Source organism: Lissotriton vulgaris, chromosome 11, assembly GCF_964263255.1.
Source record: "Lissotriton vulgaris chromosome 11, aLisVul1.2, whole genome shotgun sequence".
Classification (NCBI taxonomy): domain Eukaryota; kingdom Metazoa; phylum Chordata; class Amphibia; order Caudata; family Salamandridae; genus Lissotriton; species Lissotriton vulgaris.
In genome coordinates this window covers 236,845,013-236,858,005 of record NC_141699.1, presented here as the reverse complement: position 1 = coordinate 236,858,005, position 12,993 = coordinate 236,845,013, and positions in this window count along the sequence as shown.

The window sequence follows — 12,993 nt, the reverse complement described above, 5'->3', positions numbered from 1 at the left end:
CTGATTATGTGTTTGAAAGTTAAGTTGGTTCTCTATGTAAAAGCTGAGGTTCTTATAATTACTGACCACCTCCCAGACTCGCATTGCCGAGCTTAAATGGCAGTTGCTTTTGGAGGCGATTATTAGTCATGGCTTTTGTTTTTGCTGTATTTAGTTTAATTTGGCAAAATATTCAAGTTCATTTATCTCTCTTTGAAGACCTACTCTTGTAGGGCTTAATACAGGTATATCGTCTGTATTGGATAGATGCGTAACATGCAGTGTTCCCAAGCTTTTAGGATGCGAGTTTACCTGATCTAGTTTTGACGAGATATCGACCTTAAAAAGAACAGGTGAGGGGTTAAAACAAAGCCTTGTTTAAGACCTGCTCTTGTGTATATTTTTATTGAGTCTTGTGCCATCTGCTACTTTGACTTGCATCCATGTCTTTGTGTACAACTGTGGTATGGCTTGGAGAATTGATTACGGAAGGGCCCACATCCTTAGTTTATCCTTTAAGAGGCCTCTATTAACTCAGTCAAATGTTGCCTTAATGTCTATAAAACATAAATGTTGATTTTTCCGCATGCTCGTATGTGCCATTAATCCTAAAGCTATCCAGACTGGTTAATAGGAATTATATTGTTATTATTTGACCAATCTACATGGTCTCTGAGGATAAGTGAAACATCATATTTTGCTTCCAGATCTATAAGGGTGGTCAGTCTATAGTTAGCTGGATCTGTCTGACCACCTCCTTTGTATACTGGGTTAATTATTGACCCTGTCCAACTCTCAGGCCTTGTACTCATACAGCCCACCTTGTTGAATAACCGAGACAATGGGACTGCCCAATAGTCAGGATCCCATTTATAGACAAATGGCTAAAACCAGCGTCCCCGATGTCTGGAATATGCCCCGGGTGTTTGGGAGGGAAGGAGACGGCCCAGCACGTTTTACTCTTCTGCCCCTCGTACCATCGGCCGAGAGCCAGATGGATAGTACTACTCTGTCGGTCTAGGGGAATCAGGAATTACAGGGAGGTGTTTAGAATCCTTAAGACCGACACTGAATTTCTGACTGTACCTGCTACATCCAAATTTCTTTTATCTATGTGGATTATAAGGTGTGCTATTTTAAAACAGGCATCCCCACCAACCCTGCCCTAATTCGGCTGGTCAAACGGTAACTCTGTAGACTTGAGATGCTTAGATTTTTCTACCTTCTAACTAAGATTTTAACCTGTATTTATTAAGCTGCTATTCCTTCTTATGTGTTTTTAATGTTAATCTGATGATGAACATTTTTTGATGTATGTATCTCGCCTTTTTATGGTTTTTAACCGAAATAAAAGCTCTTTGACTGACTGACTTATAGATCTCCTGCGGAATACCATTTGGGCTTCATTAATTAGGGCTGAACTTATGACCTTAGATACTAGATCTTCTATCTATTGTATTAGGGGAAGGTCTGTTAAGTGAGTCATGGTCTTTTAGTGATTTCCAGACTCTTTGTCTATTTGTCTACTGTTTATGGATGTGCAGCCTGTTCTATTGGGATACACAAGTCCACAGGTATAGTGTTAGTGCCTGGCCTTCTTGGATATAGGTGTACTGTTATGTTGTGATCTATAGCTAAAGGATGATTGGTGATGCTCCTCACTACATCACTTTTGTGTTCCATTTTAGCAAAAGTGTTTGTTATGTAGAGTACCGAGACTGGCTCAGTTGGACAAGCAGCATTTAATATGTTGATCATCTTGTGAGGCTGCTTCCTGTCTCCCAGAAAGCTCTAGTGTTTGAGTGTTTTGCATTAAAGAGGAGTTTGGAGCAGAACATTTCTGCTTGTGTTGTCATCCCACATTTGCTTTTTGTACTGTTTCTGAATGGATTTTTATTCTTCCCATTTGTCCATGGACCCAACGATGTCCCTTACAGACTTGATTGTTCTTCTTAATGCTTTTCTTAAGCTACCGGCGTTTTTCTACAGACATTTGAACTGCGTATGCCATGATCTCCAAATCTGATCAATTGCAGGAACATCATTTAGTAAGTTTGTTGAAAAGGCAACCCAGATATCTACTTGGGTGCCTCCCACGACATCACAATTTATTAACAATTCCTTTACCTTATTTATTGATTTGCAAAGTTTTATATAGTGCTGGCTAGACCCGGAGGTATCAGAGTGCTTTACATGAGGATCAGCGAGTTACAGGTTACAAAATTATATAGCCAAGTATAGACATAGGAGAAAAACATGAGATTACACAATAATATGAGTTATTAGCGCGTACGCACGTCTTAAGTGGAGTGAAAGGTAGAGGGGGAACTGTAAACAGGGGTAAGGAATGCAGGAGGAAAACTCAATAGGGAGATGAGAGAAACAATGTCTGATATTCGTCTGGGTAGAAGACAGCAGAGGAAAGAACCAGAGCCAAACTCCTCTATAGCTGCATAGGACAGCTCCACTGGGCATCAGCCAAGGTTACTCAGGCACCACGGTAAGTGCAAACAGTTATGGATTCCACCCAGGGTGCATCGTCAAAGTTCCCTCCAGTTAACCCCAGGTAAGGATCTGTGACAAGGAGAGGTGGAAGGGAGAGTTCCAAAGTCTGCAAATTTTACCTATTCCCAGCAGCAGTGGTGAGTGTTGTACATTTGAGCAGGATCCCAATGGTAACGTTTTATGCTCATCTATAGTAGCGCTGCTGATTATAACAATTGGTCGATGGTAACAAATTGGTACTTTTCACAGTGGAATGGTAAAAGGAATTTTTAGAAGGCACCAGGATTATAGTTTTATGAGTAGTGGAACTGGAGAGTTTTTCTCACAGAGCTCTTGCATACGCGATGATCCAATTGAGTATTCTTTCTCATTTCATGGCTTTACCACTTCTCCTAAGGTTTTTTTCCCACCGAGAGCATTTCTGTGAGCAGAGAGATGGAGGTAGGCAGAGACACAGGGTTGGAGGATGGTTGCAGGAAGGCAGAAGAAACCAGCCTTAATCTATAACTACTTACAAAGTCCCTCAACTGAAAAGTGGCAGGTGCCATTTTGAGGTCAGGCAAGTCCCACCTGGGTGCCACGTTGAGAGCAAGCAGGTCTTATCTGGGCGCACCTGCTGCACATCTCAGCCCCCAAGGCCCCAAAGCTTCATTTATGGGCTTTATTGCCCCCCCAGGCTGACCTATTCACTGAAGAGGGGCCGCTCGCACTGGCAATCTGAGAATTCCAGCCAGCAGCGGTCATGAGGCTTTAGGCGGGCGCTAACCACTGCGCAGTTAATCTGCCTCTTGCTCTTCCAGGTTCCTCAATTTCTTTTCGCTGCTCACCACCGCTATTTTCGATCAGCAGGGAAGGTCCATATCACAGGACGGGGGAACCGGCGGGCGCCACAGCAAATAACAAAGGTTGTCACGGGCGCCACCCCCCATTTTGTAGGTCCTTCAGCTCCACTGCTTGCGCTCCAGGTTCCCTTGATGCCTCAATTCTGGCACTGCTTGCCTTCCCCAATCGGCACCTCTTTCACTGCATGGTTTCCCTCAAACTCATATTCCATTTTGGTGACCATTTTGGTGGCCTTGGTGAACATTTCAGGGAGAACTTTGCTCAACCATCTTAGGCAGTTCAAGTTAAGCGTTGTTATTGCCCTACTTGTGGTAGTGTTGTCATATGCCTTGGTGGACAAGTGGCTAATTAGAGGTGTTGGTATGAATGATCACTTATTGTGGTATATTTGATGAAAAACTTCTTTACTTGAGCAAACAACGGTAAGGTGAGCAACGGTAAGGTGAGGATTGTGCAATCTTTTGTAGACCGGGTGTTCATTTCATGGCAAGCTGGAGTAAAGTGCACAGAATTTTACAGCAAGAAAAAAACGGATAGGTCAAAAAAATAGTGGCACACCACACAGAAGATTGTCATTTCCTACAGTGACTAAGAAACCTTTACTGATTAAAAAAGGTGTTGTAGCATGTAAAAGTCTGAGTTTCAATGAGTAAGCACCTCCCATAAGAGTGCATGTGCAGAGACTTTATCAGCTCACTGAAGGACCTGCAACTAAATCTGAGTTTTAAGAGAATGGCTACAAACTGAGTGAATCATGTGATAAACAACCAGTATGTCATGTACTGCGTTTTCCTTTTTGAGGATGTTCTGTATACTTAGCATAATGCAATGGGCAACAGTCAGAAATATTAGCCATCAGTCAGAGTATGTCAGTTAATCTCCTTCTGAGTGACCTGTATGCAGTAACACAGATACGAACACATCTTTATTGTTTCTGCTCACAATCCTCTTTTCCTGTGCAGCTGAGGTACAGCAACAGTTGCAGAATAGTTCCAGCTTTGATTCTACTTTTTTGGACACACTGGTCCATGACCTCCTTTCCTTCTTCCAAACAGAATGGGAGGACATCAAGCTGTTCAAAGAACCAGTATAGGAATTCTATATCACAATATTTATTTTCTGAACAATGCATGATAGTGCTTTGGGTTTTTAAAGATAGTTCCAACTGAATTAACTTCTTCAGGTAACATGTGGTGCTTGGGAACTTTGTATTGAGCCGGATATCCTTTCCCTGTATCAGATGGAGGGCAGTGTTGCTGAATGCTGGCTTTAAGTGCAGGGTGTCCTTTCTTGACATCTGAAGCTGGTATGACTCATGCCTCACCATCTTCATATTCATCACTGTCATCATCATATTTTGTAGCTACTTCTGGAGCAATGTCAGCATATATTTTTTTATAGTACACTGTGCATTCAGTTCTCAAATGATCCCATGGCACCTCATACCAAGATTGGGACCTAACCTCATGGAATGCATGTCATTGCAGCAAATTGTGCAGTATGCAATGTGTTCCTCATTTCTCCCAATGCCGAATAAATCTCACTAAGGATATCATTTCTTTATGGTGCCACATCACTGTAGAGCCTGGCTCTGCATACTTCAAGTTGTCTGGGACTAAGGTGCTGTTTGTTGTTGCTGAATGCAGGTGGCATTACTGCAGCAGTCTGAATATATATCACTGGCTCTTCCTCAGTGCCAATATAGACAAGAGTAATGAGAGTTTCCTGGTTTTCTCACCATGATGACTGCCAACTGTGCTTCCAAAAAGATCTAATTTGTGTGCTCATTTGTGTGCCTTCCTTGGCAATACTCAAGCATCTCCCATATGTTGCTGTCTTGTTATATGGGCATGGATAATCTGAGTGACTCTCTTGAATGAGGGGATTCTGAAGAAGCAGTGCAAGTACTCCCTATATAAAGTGTATCCGTAATTGATTTCCATGATTGGCTTATTTGGTTTACTGTCAGACCCCAGTAACGTGCACCAGGAGTGCCGGGGCTTGTAGATACAAATGCCGCTAGTGGGCCTGCAGCGCTGGTTGCGTCACCCACCGAAGTGGCCTCGTAAAAGATGTCTCGGGTCCGCCCTGCGTACAGTCTGGCACTGTCACACTGACTGTGTAAGTGCTCACACTTGCAAGTCCCTAAAACCTTCCCTAACCTTCATATCAGTCAACCCTATGGTAGGCCCAAGGGCAGGGTGCATTGTAAGCGTAAGGTAGGACAAGCCTGATGTGTGTGTGGCCTGTCCTAGTAGTGACTTTCCGCCTTTTTCGTTCTTCACTATTGAAGGGCTGCCTGTTCTCTTAGGCCAAGGTGAGCTGCTGGAACTATTACACACTATAGTCCCGGCCGGCTCAGGGAACACGGTGGCATGTCGAGTTTGGTATGCCTGAACTCAGAATAATAAAATACTCGCTTTAGAAAGGTTTATTTTAATATCCTGTGTTTGCAACTGCTACTTTTAGAAAGTTAGCATTTGCTCCCCTGACTATTTCAGCCGCCTCTGCCAGGATGTGTATCTGCTGTCTGAGTTTGTGTGAGTGACAGGGCTGGGGAATTCCCGGGGACAGTCGGGGTGACCAGGTGGTGACTAGAGTGCTAACACCAGGATGGGTGGGCGGAGTAGTCCTTGACTCTGAATAGGGTTGTGCTCCACCACCACAATGCTGGCTCCACCTCCTGCGGAGCGTCTGATGTCCCTGCCCTGCACCCTGAAAGAAGACGGCAGCGTCCTGTCAACAGAGTACTCCAAATCAGGGTTGAACCAGGCTCAGGCCCCCTGGCCTGCCAAGACAAAAGAAACCGAGTATAAAGTTAGGAGCCCTGGTCCTAAGAAATTAGATCCAATTTTGACCACGACAAACCTCTGCCCGACTAGTAGGACTTAGAGAAGCTGAGGAGAAGGAATCCTGCAGTGGTGCCTTGCTGAGGACGGAGAGGGAAAGACCAGAAAGGACTTTGAAGACTTGTGCCCGAAACTATCTCCAAGGGCTTGATCACGAGATTGGCCCTGAACGTAACCCTAGGACCATTGGGTTCTATTCGGCCTGTGCCCATTTGCTGTTGGGCCTTTAGTTCTTATTCCCTCGCCAGAGTTGTGACTCGGGTGCCTTCGCCCTCCAAGGTCGTGACAGCTCGGGGCCTGGCCGCCCACCGCAGAGAGTCCCGCTCAAGCTTGAGTCGCTCTGCGCTTCAGTGCCGGACCGCCCGCTCTTCTGTCACCTTGCCTGCTACGGAGCATGCTGTGCGTCTCTCATCTTCTCTCGCCGGAATCTGCACGGAGCGCATCTGATAGCCTCGGACGGTCCGTATGTCGTAACGCACCCGACTGTCCCGCTTTGCCTTCCTGCATACCAAGACCATGCCGCACCTCAAGAAGTTCTTCCGTACTGGGGTACCGAAGGCCCGGTGCTGCACCCGTTTGCCCGAGAACGCGACGCCCTACACAGATCCACAGGTACGACCTGGCGTGTTAAGAAGTAGTACACCCCGCAGGCCTGAACGGCGCCTCGCCCCGTGAGCTGCATCAGATCCCGGACCACCACAACCCTCCACATCGTCCCTCTCACCGCCTCGTACCTCGAGGGGGCCCGAGCCAGATAGATCCTTTGGAGAACCGTTGGCCTCATCCAGGGTCTGCCCTCACCAGTAGCCACACCTGAAACGCCTCGGACACTCATCGCAAGGTACATTGGAACTCTTTCCCGAGTTCGCATCGGATCCAGGGTCCGCAAAGTTTGTTTTCCTTGTCACCGTACCTTGCTAACCAAGAACCCTTAAGAACAATTGCCTATTTAAATCTGGTGGCCTTCATTCGCTAAACGTTATATGGTCTTGTGATAATTCTGCATATATTTTTACATAAAGTCTACGTATTTTTGATACAATCCTACGACTGGTGTCTGTTTGTGGGGGTCAGGGGGTTTCCTGTATGTGATCATAAATGCCTAACTAACTATTGCCCTGAAGATTAGCCTTGTCTGCTCGCGCCACACTACCTAGAGGGTGAGCAAGGGTTATTTCTAAAGGAGTAGTTCTCGTACCCTGACTAGAGAAGAGGGTCCCTGTTTGTCACAAGTGCATACCTGTGCAAACCAGAGACCTCCGATTCTAACATTGGAGGCAGCGGTGAGGATTCCGAATTTGCATTTATGACTTATGTACAGTAAATTACTGATCACCACGTAGTGAGAGCAGACCTATAACGAAGCCACAAATGTATTATCTTGCCGAGAGATCTCGTATTGTCAAACCATGCCTGGTTCACTCCCCATGAGAGCACCCTCTGTCATCTCTGGACTAGATGACGTTGACTGGGAAGGGCTTAAAAATTACAAAGTGGAGCAGCTGAAGAATTTCTGCCAAAAGTTCCGAGTCGCCAAACCGGGTGCAATAACAAAGCCCAAATCATCAAGGCACTGAGCGCCAGGAAGGAATCGAGAGATCCAGAGAATCAGCTGGTGGTGGATCCGCCAGATAGCCTTGTCCAGGTGCACAGAGGCCTGTCACCAGAGGAGCTGGTGGACAGGGCCGTGACCAGAGCGCATGAAGTTGAGATGGCAAGATTGACCGGACAGATGGCGACGGAGGAGAAGAGACTCCAGCTAGAGCATGAGATACGTCTCAAAGAATTGGCACTGAAAGCAAAAAGTTTGGACACAGCTCCTGGTGGCAGCACAACTCCAGTGCAGGAAGAGTCAAGGGTCTACGTAACGAAAGATGTGGTGAAGGAATTGTTTAAGGGGGATGACATAGGGCAGTGGTTTTGGGCCTATGAGGTAGCCATGTCCTCCCACCGGATCCCTGAGAAGGATTGTGGAGCGGGGTTGTGGGGGCGGTTCCTGACCGAGGGGCGGGACACCCTGCTAAATCTCCCTTCTGAGGTATATAATTCCTATCCCCACATGAAAGAAGCCTTAATGACCAGGTTTGGGTTAACCCCGGAGATGTACCGACAGAGGTTTAGGGGTTGTACTAAGATTCCTGGGAGTACGTATGTGGAGTATGTGACCTTTTTCTGCAGAGCGCTGGATGGTTGGGTGAAGGGTAGCAGAGTGGATGATTTTCAAGGGCTGCTTGATTTAGTAGCATGGGAGCACTTGTCCGCTAATTGTTTTCCTGAGCTACGCCAACACCTGATCGATAGCAAGCTGTCCAACCCGAGGAAGCTTGCTGAGGAAGCGGACCACTGGTTCAGCACCACAGTCCACAAGGGTCCAGTGGGAGACTCAGCCAAAGGTGGGCAGGGTCCCCAACAGAAGAGTGTGGGGACAGGTGAAAACAGAAAGGGTTCCAAAAGGCCGCCAAAGTAATTCCCAAGGGAACCAAGGGAAAGGTTCTCAGCCTCCTCCACCCCCGAAGCAAAACGGGGCCGACAGGTAAACCTGTTCAAAGAGGGCCCATCACCTGTTATAGGTGCGGCGACCAGGGTCACATTGCCACTGATCCCAAGTGTCGCTTATATGGAAAACCCGCACCCACTGGTGCTCCCCCCGGCAAATAGCTAGCGTTAATTTTGGGGGAGAAGTAACAGTCCCGGAGGGTGGGGATCCCGTACAGATGACCCTAGTCTCGCTAAGAGACAGTGAGATGGTCCCCGAAAACTACCTCCCCAGTAACACTAAGAAATATGGGCAGGAAGTGACCATCAATGGCAAGAAGGTGGATGCTCTTTGAGACACAGGAGCCAGTGTGACTGCCGTCCCGCAGCACTTGGTGTCTCAGGAGCAGGTGGTACCACATGCCTGTAGGGTTGTCAATGCTGACAATTCTGAGAGCCAGTGTCCAATGGCTCAGGTTCCCTTTGAGTGGGAGGGATCTCAGATACTCTGCAAGTCATTGTGCGGACCTCTATGCCTCTAGCTTGTCTGCTAGGGAACAATTTGGAGAATTCCCCTTGGGGAAAGTTGGAGAAAACGACTCATCTGCGGATGGTGGGTCTACCCGACTGGGCATGCATGACTACCAGGTCCATGGCAGCCAGTAGGGGTGTTGAAGGAGTCTTGGAGCCTGAAGGAGAGGCCCAGGAACCGGCCTTAGAGAGAAGGTGCAGGGGGCATGGACAGCCGGCCCCCACTGTTCCCACGGCCCAGGAGGAAGCAGACCTCGAGGGGGATGCCCTGGAGCCTCCCGGGGAACAGATTGCTGAACTGGGAGACCTGCCTTAGCTGACCCATTGGGAGCAAGAAGGAGGTCCCTCCAGGGAGGAATTCTGCAAGGAGCAGAGAGAGTGCCCTTCTCTCGCGGGTATGAGGCAGCAGGCTGCAGACCAGGCCAATGGTGTTCAGTCTGGAAAACACTTCATCTACTGGGAGAACGATCTCCTGTATTCAGAGCCTAAGGCTACTGAACCTGGGTCAGCCCGTGTGCTGGTGGTACCCGAGAAGTTCAGAGCCTTCCTACTGGGGCTGGCTCACGATGTACCGTTAGCAGGACATTTGGGGATGGACAAGACCTATGAGAGGCTTGTCACCCACTTCTATTGGCCCCAAATGCACAGAAGTTCAGATGTGCACTTTAGGACTTGCCAAACTTGCCAGGCAAGTGGTAAGTGTGGAGGGAAGAACAAGGCTCCCCTCCAACCATTCCCCATCATCAGCCCCCCATTCCAGCGAGTGGGAATTGACATTGTGGGGCCTCTGGACCCCAAGACAGCCATAGGCAACAGGTTCATCCTGGTCTTGGTGGACCATGCCACCCGGTACCCGAAAGCCATCCCTCTGAGGACAGTAACGGCCCCGTGGTGGGACGAGCGCTGATGGGAATTTTCTCACGAGTGTGATTCCCTCTAGAGTTGATGTCTGAGCGGGACACCAATTTCATATCGAAATATATGAAGTCCGTTTAACAAGAAAGCGGTGTAACCTACAAGTTCACCACCCCTTACCACCCCCAACGAAACGGGTTGGTTGAGAGATTCAACCGAACCCTGAAAGGCATGATCATGGGCCTAGAAGGACCAATGAGGCGTAAGTGGGACGTCCTCTTACCATGCCTACTCTTTGCTTAACGAGAGGTGCCACAGAAGTCGCTCGGGTTCAGTCCCTTCGAGCTTTTGTACGGTCACCTGGTCCGAGGACCTCTGAGTCTGGTTAGGAAAGGCTGGGAGCAATCTCCCAGGAAACCTCCCCAGAATGTATAGAGTTACATGCTGGCCTTCTGAAACCAGACCAGGCGATTCAGACAACTTGCTGAGGCAAATCTGGAAGCCAGCCAGGAAGAGATGAAGCGGTGGTACGACCAGAAAGCCACTTTGGTAGAGCTTCAACCTGGACAAAAGGTGTGGGTCTTGGCCCCAGTGGAGCCTTGTGCACTTCAGGATAAGTGGACAGGTCCATTTGAGGTTGTGAAGCGCAAGAGTTCTGTCACCTACCTGGTGAACTTGCAAACTCCCAGGAACCCTTTGAGGGTCCTACATGTTAACCGCCTTAAGCCCCACTTGGAGAGGTCCGAAGTGGGCATGCTCTTGGCCACCGATGATGGAATGGAGGAGGAGACCGAACCTCTTCCGGACCTCTTGGTAGCCTCTGAGAAATATGGGGCAGTGGATGGAGTTAACCTCTCATGCTCCCTGACCCCTGAACAACAGAGTGACTGCCGCCAACTGCTGGGGCAGTTTCCTGATCTGTTCTCCCTGGTTCCCGGTGTCACAGATTGGTGCGTCCATGATGTGGACACGGGAGACAGTTTGCCGGTGAGGCACAAGGCTTACTGCGTGACTGACAGGGTAAGAGCCTGCATCAAGGAGGAAGTCTCGAAGATGTTTGCTCTTGGGGTGATTGAGTCCTCCAGCAGTCCTTGGGCCAGCCCAGTGGTCTTGGTCCCAAAGGCTGCAACACCGGGAGCCACAACTGAACTCCGGTTCTGTGTGGACTATCGAGGACTCAATTCGGTCACGAAGACCGACGCGCACCCCATCCCCAGAGCTGATAAGCTCATCGATCGGTTAGGGGCTGCTCGGTATCTCAGCACGTTTGACTTAACGTCTGGGTACTGGCAGATCGCCTTAACTGACGGGGCCAAAGAGAGGTCAGCGTTCTCAACCCCAGACGGGTATTTTCAGTTCTGGGTTATGCCATTTGGGATGAAGAACGCCCCTGCCACCTTATAGAGGTTGGTCAACCTGGTGTTGGTTGGACTGGACGCGTTTAGTGCTGCCTACCTAGACGACATTGCAGTGTTCAGCGGCACATGGGAAGAACACTTGCGACAACTATGGGAAGTGTTGTCGGCACTGCGCCAGGCAGGCCTCACGATCAAGGCAAGCAAATGTTAGATCCGGCAGGGTTCCGTTGTGTACTTGGGACACCAAGTTGGGAGCGGCCAGGTGGCGCCCCTTCAACCCAATATTGAGACTATCCTGAATTGGGAGCCCCCCAAAACCCAAACGGAGGTGAGGGCCTTCCTCGGACTCACCGGGTACTACAGGACGTTTGTCAAGGGGTATGGCAGCATCGTTGCCCCCTTGACAGAGCTGACTTCGAAGAAGCAGCCCCGGAAAGTGATCTGGACTGACGCCTGTCAGGAAGCATTCGACACCCTGAAAGCGGCCATGTGCACGGTGGCCGTGCTCCTGATTTCTCCAAAGAGTTCCTAGTGCAGACAGATGCTTCAGAGCATGGGGTAGGGGCTCTTCTTTCACAAATGACTGAGGGGGGCTGGGACCATCCTGTAGCCTTCATCAGTCGGAGGTTACTTCCACGGGAGCGTAGGTGGAGTGCGATTGAGAGAGAAGCTTTTGCTGTGGTCTGGGCCTTGAAGAAGCTAAGACCCTACTTGTTTGGGTCTCACTTCCAAGTTCAGACGGACCACAGGCCCCTCAGATGGTTGATGCAGATTCGGGGTGAGAACCCGAAACTGTTGAGGTGGTCCATCTCCCTACGGGGTATGGACTTTAAGATGGAACACCGCCCTGGCATAGACCACGCCAATGCTGATGGTCTGTTCAGATTTTTCCGCCTTAGTGATGTGGAAATCCCTGGGAAAGGGTAGTTCTCCTCACTTTTCAGCTGGAGGGGACACGTGTTAGACCTGGCACCTTGGCGTGAGTCTCCCTTCCACTTTTTGCTGCTGTCCCTCAGATGTTTTTGCTGGTGTTCAATGCTCAGGGCACTGCGCCGCGGCCAATCCATGACGCAGTGCAAGTACTCCCTATATAAAGTGTATCCGTAATTGATTTCCATGATTGCCTTATTGGGTTTACTGTCAGACTCCAGTAACGTGCACCAGGAGTGCCGGGACTTGTAGATACAAATGCCGCTAGTGGGCCTGCAGCGCTGGTTGCGCCACCCACTGAAGCGGCCTCGAAAAAGATGTCTTGGGTCCGCCATTGCAGACCCTGCGTACAGTCTGGCACTGTCACGCTGACTGTGCAAGTGCCTACACTTGCCAGTCCCGAAAACCTTCCCTAACCTTCATATCAGTCACCCCTATGGTAGGCCCAAGGGCAGGGGGCATTGTAAGCGTAAGGTAGGAAAAGCCTGATGTGTGTGTGGCCTGTCCTAGTAGTGACTTACCGTCTTTTTCGTTCTTCACTATTGAAGGGCTGCCTGTTCTCTTAGGCCAAGGTGAGCGGCTGGAACTATTACACGCTATAGTCCCGTCCGGTCAGGGAACACGGTGGCATGTCGAGTTTGGTATGCCTGTACTCAGAATAATAAAAT